The following is a 7,460-nucleotide window of genomic DNA, read 5'->3' on the forward strand; positions in this document are numbered from 1 at the left end:
CTGGGAGAGATTTGGGAACTGTTGTTGATGAAGAATTGAAATTCCACAAACAGCAGTTCCCAGAGCATCTCAGACCCTTGGTATAATCAAGTGTGCGGTATGCAGCAGATCATACAAAGAAATGTCCAAGCTGTACATGGGTCTTGTGCAAGCAATGGTAAAGTTTCGGATGTGTCTTACAACACCTTTGAACAAGGGTGACCAGCAGAAAATAGAATCTGTCCAAAGACAGGCAACAAAGTTTTTGATGGATCCAAGAATGTCTACACATCTCAATTGAATATATCAATCCCTGCCATAATTATCACATGATTGACTCTACAGGTGCCAATATGCCCATTCAGAGTGCCAAGGAGGAGTGCAATCTTGGGGTATTAATTGACATGGAGCATGATCTTGGGCTATTAAGCTTAAGTTTCATAGTCACTGTCAGAACCAAGCAGCTAAGGCAAACAAGGTCCTTGGTTTGATCAAGTAATGAGTAACAAGTCGCCAACCAAGAGTTATCAAGAAGCTTTACACAGCCCTTGTTCATCCCCATCTTGAGTTTGCCATGTCAGTTGCCAATCCACACTTTAAGTGTGACACGGAGATTCTTGAGAAGGTCCAAGTCCAACGTAGGGCAACCAAGCTCCCTTTTGCCAAAAAAAAATCTCCTACCAGCAACGACTAGAAAAGTTTGACTTGTCTACCCTAAAGTACCATAGAGAGAGAGGAGATGTCATTCTGCATTTAAGATGATGACCAGTGGCACCATCAAGCCAGTTTTCAATCACAATGAATACACCAGAACACAAGTAAATCCCATAAAAATGCACCAAAAATTTAGCAGAAAGTGTGAGAAGTTCAACTTCTTTGCCAATTGTGTTGTTCCACTGTGGAATTCACTCAGAAAATCTACCATGCCAGCCAGATCACTTGATAGCTTCAAAGTTGGTGTTGACTGTGATTGGAGTGGCAAGTCATTGAAGATGCAGCAGGACAAACCAGCATCATCAAGCAAGGTCTATTAGGTGCCACCTGCCCCCTTTAGCTCCCAAATATGCCCAGCCCCCAATACATCTAGTGACACTCAACAAGGAACCCAAACTGTCCTGTAAATATGAAAATTGTGTTAATTGTCCTGTTGTTATGAACTGTTGTCCTGTATATATGTAAAAAGTGATAATCCAACTGTGACAGGAAGATTATCAAGTCAATGTTAGCAGGCAACATCTATAGGTTCTTTGACCTTAGTCACTAGAAGATGCAATTTAAGGTAATAAACTACAGTTCCCAATGCTCATGTATAGACATTGAATAGGTGATGTTATAATGACCTATAAGCTTTTGAATGTATACTCCTCTTGTCAAAAGCCTTTTCAATTTGATGAATCCTCCAGAACAAGAGGGCATAGCAAGAAATTGTACTGGAAGAGGGTAGATATCAGATGTTACAACCACTACTTCACCAACAGAGTGGTTGTACATTGGAACAATCTTCCTGATATTGCTGTCACTGCTCCCTCTGTTGATGCCTTTCAGATTGCCATTGGTAAGAGTTGGTCTAATAAACCATGGAAGACAGAGTGGGATGTAATCAAGTCAATAGCTCCCAATCATCACTAACCAGCAACCCTACAGGATTATTCCTTATTTTGCTAGACAACACAATTTAAGGTAATAAGTTTGACATCCCTCTTCTGATTCTTTAAGGATTTATACTTCCTTTGTCTGCCCTCATCTCAAATATGATTGTCAAATTTGGCATTTTTAGAGAAGAGTCAGAAAAACTGAATCTATCTGAAAACAAGCCCTGCAAATAATTTTAAATGAATGCTTAGTATAATAGTCTCTCTTTTTCTAAAAAAAAAAAAAAAAAAAAAAACTATGTTAGAAACACTTGAGCACAGGAGATGTATGTTGTGTCCCTTTTTTTAATGCAACAACAAACCCTTACACAGAACACATTTTTCTGGAGACATTCCTTGCCCAGATTTTGCCGTCCTCAGACTTTTTCCCAGCTTGTCTCCTATTTGCTGCTGTATCTCCAGAAACGAAAAAACGTTGTCCTTTACATTATAGAAAACATAAACAAAACATCTTGCTAGTTTCCCTCATTATATTACTTATTACATGCACTGCCCATTGAGTTTTACCTGTTTTTATCTTTTCAACATGTTATGGTCAGTCTCAACTTAAATAATAACAAAAGGCTTGTGATAATAATTATTTGAAATAAATATTTTATCTTATAAGTACTTTGGAACACAATTTGAGAATTGCAATTCTTATTGAAGACCAACAATAATTCCATATTGAACACCAACAATAGTGAAAATAAAATACATTAAGAGCATTGAATTGTTGAGAAGGAAAAACATCAAGGAAACAATTCTTATCATAATATGAGTAAAAAATGTAATTAGTACATTTTAACTGTAATTCTACAGTACTTTACCCCTCCCCTGTCCTTATTTGCAAATATATAGCCCAAATTATAAATTTTCTATATATCACTGTTGTTTAAATCCATGTAACCATAAATTTTATCAATTGTGACAAAATTAAGAAATGGAAAGCCATGTGGGAAATATATAATTTGGGCTACATATTTGAGCATCAAGGAGGTTGGGGTAAAGTATAGTAGAATTGCATTAAAAATGCATTTACTAGAATTATCTGCATATTTGGTAGTCAAATTGTTTTCTTAATGTGCTTCCAGATATATTTGCAGTTTGTAACATAATTTAGCTAGGATCAAAGTGAATATATAACTTGATGCCTTTTTTGTGCTCTTCCCAAATTCAATTATTGCTTTTTCAAATTCCATTTTGAACCCTCAAAGGGCTAAATGGGCTCAGAACAGCCCATAGTCATCAAAACTTTAAAAGCATGTTTCTATAAACAATCTGGCTAGTGAGAAAAAATAAGCAATTGTAGCTGCTTCAGGAATGGCAGAAATTAGCTTGGCTTAGTCTTAATAGTAAAATAGTACAAATTGGCAGAATTTTTTAAAAGAACAAGAAAACCCTAAAAAATTACATCAGTTTTGCTGTGATGTCATGTTTGATGGGTATCAGGCTATTTATAAAAATTCTTCAAATTTGTTTTCTTAACATTTCACCATTAAGAGTAAGGAAAATAACAATTACCCTTCCTGAATCAACTGCAAGTGGTAATTTTTTCTCACTAGAAAAGTTTTTTTATCAACCCTGATTTTAAAGTTTAGGCAACAATCAACTGTTTTACCTTTTGGAGTCCCATTAAGGACTCACAATGGAATTTGCCCCATAAACAATGGTAATTTTTTTTTATTCATATTATTGACTTATGAATAAAGTAAACATACCACTCAATGCCTTTTTTTATGCTCTTTCCAAATATAATAATTATTTTTGTTGGAAATGAATTTTACCCCCACCCCTATATATACCAATTCAGGGTAGGCTATATATATGAACATTAGGGTGGTGGGGTAAATTTTATTTCTGATGTAAATGAGAGGTAAGTTTAAACTTCCCCCCCACCTAATGTGCAAATATATACCATGAATGGGTATATATAGGGGTGGGGGTAAAATTCATTTCTGACAAAATGATTATTATATTTGGAAAAAGCATAAAAAAAAGGCATTGAGTGGTATGTTTACTTTATTTGTAAGTAAATAGTACAAAAAAATACCAAAACAATATCTGAAATATGAAAGAGCATAGGAAGGCATCAAATGATGTCTCAGAACAGCCTATAGTAATCAAAAGTTTAAAGCATGTTTCTATAAGCAATATGGCTAGTGAGAAAAAATTGACAATTGAAGCTAATTCAGGAATAGAAGAAATTAGGTTGGCTTTGTCTTAATAGTAAAATGTCATTTTGAAAACAAATTGGCAGAATTTGTAAAAAGAACAAGAAACCCCTCAAAAATGACATCAGTTTTGCTGTGATGTCATTTTTGAGGGGTTTCAGGCTATTTTTAATCTTTAAATTTGGGTAAATATTTACCAAATCATATTATTGACTTATGAATAAAGTGACCACTTGATGCCTTTTTTATGCTCTTTCCAAATATAATACTCATTTTTGTTGGAAATGAATTTTACCCCCACCCCTATACCAATTCAGCATATATATTTGCACATTAGGGGGGGGGGGGTAAAGTTTAAACTTACCTCTGATTTACATCAGAAATAAAATTTACCCCCCCCTAATGTGCAAATAGGCCTATATACCCTGAATTGGTATATATAGGGGTGGGGGTAAAATTCATTTCCAACAAAAATGAGTAGGCCTATTATATTTGGAAAGAGCATAACAAAAGGCATTGAGTGGTATAGGCTATTCACTTTATTCACAAGTCAATAATATGATCTGGTAAATATTTCACCTTTAAGAGTAAGAAAAATAGGCCTAACAATTATCCTTCCTGAATCAACTACAAATGGCAATTTTTCTGACTAGAAAAGTTTTTTAACCCTGATTTTGAACTTTAGGCAACTATGGACTGTTTTACCTTTTAGAGCCTCATTAAGAACTCATAATAGAATTTGCCCAGGAAACGATAACTAAAATATGAAAGAACATAAGAAGAGGCATAGCCTAAAATGATGTAGCCTATTCCTTTTCATTCTGGCTGAATCATGGTGTAGACTGACAACTTACCTGTTTCCTTCCCAATAACCACAATTCTAGGCTTGTATCTTATATTACAATAGGATTTATTGAATGGAAATATTTGAAGAATAAGTGTTCATTCTAGCAAAACAATTGAAAAGGCTGCAGTTTTTGAACCATGTGGTTATTTGTTTAATACACTCGCGCTTTACCTGCACAGCGTTTCTGGAACAAGCAAATATCATAATGTCCAAGCGAAGAAAATATTTCAGGTTTGTCGCAAAAACATTTTCCTTGTGCTTCCTTTGGGCTATAAATCTTATTTGAACATTTACTTTAACTGATATTGCTCAAAAACACAACAGCAACATTTTAAGAAATTTAAAAATAAATTTCTTGTGAATTATTGTCTCGATTTATCAGTAGTTGTACCGAACCAATCGTGCTCAAAATCCTCCTCAGGGCCAAACTGTGGTGTTTTCTTTTGTGGATGTTGAAGTTTTCCCCACAGTAGAGTGCAGACGGTCTTGCATCATGTCACTATCATTTCCTGTTTATCTTAAAGCTCATTCCAATAGGGAATGCAAAGAACTCCTCCTAAAAAAAGTCCCTCCGGATCCCACCCTAAATACTAATGAAATTGATCCATTTTTGCCCCATCTTGGCTGGTCAAGCTCTCTATCACAAAGCTCGAATGAAAGCTCAAATTCTGAGAATAGGAAAATGATCAATGTTGGAGCTAATTTCACCATATATGATAATGGATTTCAAGAGGTCCTTTCTAGTAGCTCTAAAAAAAGGAAAAAAAACGTCCCCAATAAAAAGTATTTCCCCTCCCCCTGTCCAGGTTTGTCCTTCCCAAAACTTAGGCATTTACCTCAAAATTACTCCTAATACCCCCTTTGAAATAACAAAGATTACTCCAACAAGGGTTGAAAATTTTAAAATGTTAAAATCAATGTTTTCTCTTAACATTCACCGTGATGGATCTTTGCTAATAGCTGTTCAAGATCAGAAATCAGCAGATATAATACTTAATGTAAAATCTCTTCTGAATACCCCATTTAATTCATCTAAATGGAGCCCAAAAGAATCCCCAACAAAAATAGTAGTTTATAATGTTCCCCTAAAAATACCAATGCAGGAGTTAAAAGCAAGGCTCTCAGATAGGGCTGGTAACGCAGTCCCTGTAGAAGATGTCACTCAACTGGGCAAACCCAACTCTAATGGATTAAAAACGAGTAGATCTTTCTTATTTACACTGAAGGAAAAAAATTAATATCCCAGAAAAGTTATTCCTATTTGGGCAAATCAAACCGCACAAGGAATACAAGCCAAAGCCTATCCAGTGTCAGAAGTGACTGAAACTGGGACACACGACAAATAAATGCAATGAAATTCTCCTAGCCTGTAGTAATTGTAAAGGGTCCCATCCTAAAGATTTGATAACTTGCAACAGCACTCAGCCTACATGTATCAATTGTAAAGGCCCACATGAATCCACCAATAAATCACAATGCCCTGCATATAAGAAAAGAGTACTAACACTCCAAATAGCAACAGAGAAGGCCATTCCATACCCTTTTGCAGCAATGGAAGCAAATGCTGCCCAATCACACCAAATAAAACCTATATTGAAATAAAATAAAACTCTCAATTTAAACACTCCCAATGCATGAAGTACTTTTTACAAAACACCATCCTTTAAGCCCCCTAGCTCACATCTCTATCAGAAAGAATCACCAAGCCAACAAGCCTCCTTGCCTAGTGAGGTGAGGCCGGCCTGGCACCCCCTCCCAACGAGAAACAAACCAGAAACACTACCAGGAATTAGTCCCTTAGCTGACAAACTGGATGCGCAATCAAACATACAAACCCCAAATATATGCTTATTCATTCTAAACTGCAATGCAGTTCAGGCCATGAATATACAACAAGAAGAGAAAGCAAAAATCATTGCTGGATTGGCAAAAATCTACATCCCTAATCATATGCTCATTCAAGCAAAAAAAAGATATTGCCTTACTATTAACAAAACTTCTCATTGATACACAGTCAAATGAAAAATAAATCAAAAGCACAACACACATCAATACTCCAGTGGAACGTAAGATCATTTACAGAACATAAGTTAAATGAACTAATATCTTTTATGAATAATAATTCTATCAATATTGCTTGCCTCCAGGAAACTCATTTAACCCAAAATCAACAAATTAATTAACTGGGATACACTATCCTGAAAAAGGATAGATCATCAAAAAGAAAAGGAGGTGGAGTAGCTTTAATAGTTAAAAATAATATAAAATTCTGTGGCATCAACTCTCCAGATTTTGTAAATGATGTTGATGCAATTGGTATCAGTGTTTGGCTGAATAATACAAAAACTTACATATTAAGCTTTTATATTCCTAATGACCGAACTACGGATGCCGAGGATTTTTTCAGCTATATAAATGACTCTACTATGTTGAAAAATATTATTATTAGGTGAGATTTTAATTCCCACAGCCTTTGGTGGGGGAATAAACCAGCAAATAAAGCTGGTAAGTTCATTGAGCGTATGATTTCAAATAATAATGAATTAGCTGTTGCTACCCCTCCAAACCTGAATACATATTTCAACCCCAAAAAGTGGCAGTTTCTCTACAATTGACCTACAAACTGTGTCTTTAAATATTTTGAATATAATTTATATAAATAAAATTGATAGTCTATGTACTGACCACTTTGCCATAGTTTACTCCCTAAGCCAACCTGATTAAATCTCGTTACATGTCTCTAATTATATTAACACTAAAGCAATTTCGCCTATGTTCCGAATTAAGCTAAATGATAGAATTGCAAATTTGAATCAAAATCAATGCATT

At 35.0% G+C, this 7,460-nt stretch overlaps 1 protein-coding gene across 1 annotated transcript in view; it reads right to left on the reverse strand.

The window, feature by feature from the left end:
- The window catches only part of Cog4 (conserved oligomeric Golgi complex subunit 4), a 90,470-nt gene extending 85,688 nt beyond the window's left edge, over nucleotides 1-4,782 (reverse strand). Inside the window, exon 1 of the mRNA XM_089096611.1 lies at nucleotides 4,639-4,782. The gene's annotated coding sequence lies outside the window, so the exon portion shown is untranslated. The remainder of the gene's footprint in view (nucleotides 1-4,638) is intronic.
- Nucleotides 4,783-7,460: the final 2,678 nt, after the last annotated feature.

Source organism: Artemia sp. Qi Xiang Cuo, chromosome 11, assembly GCF_049724085.1.
Source record: "Artemia sp. Qi Xiang Cuo chromosome 11, ASM4972408v1, whole genome shotgun sequence".
Taxonomy (NCBI): Eukaryota; Metazoa; Arthropoda; class Branchiopoda; order Anostraca; family Artemiidae; genus Artemia; species Artemia sp. Qi Xiang Cuo.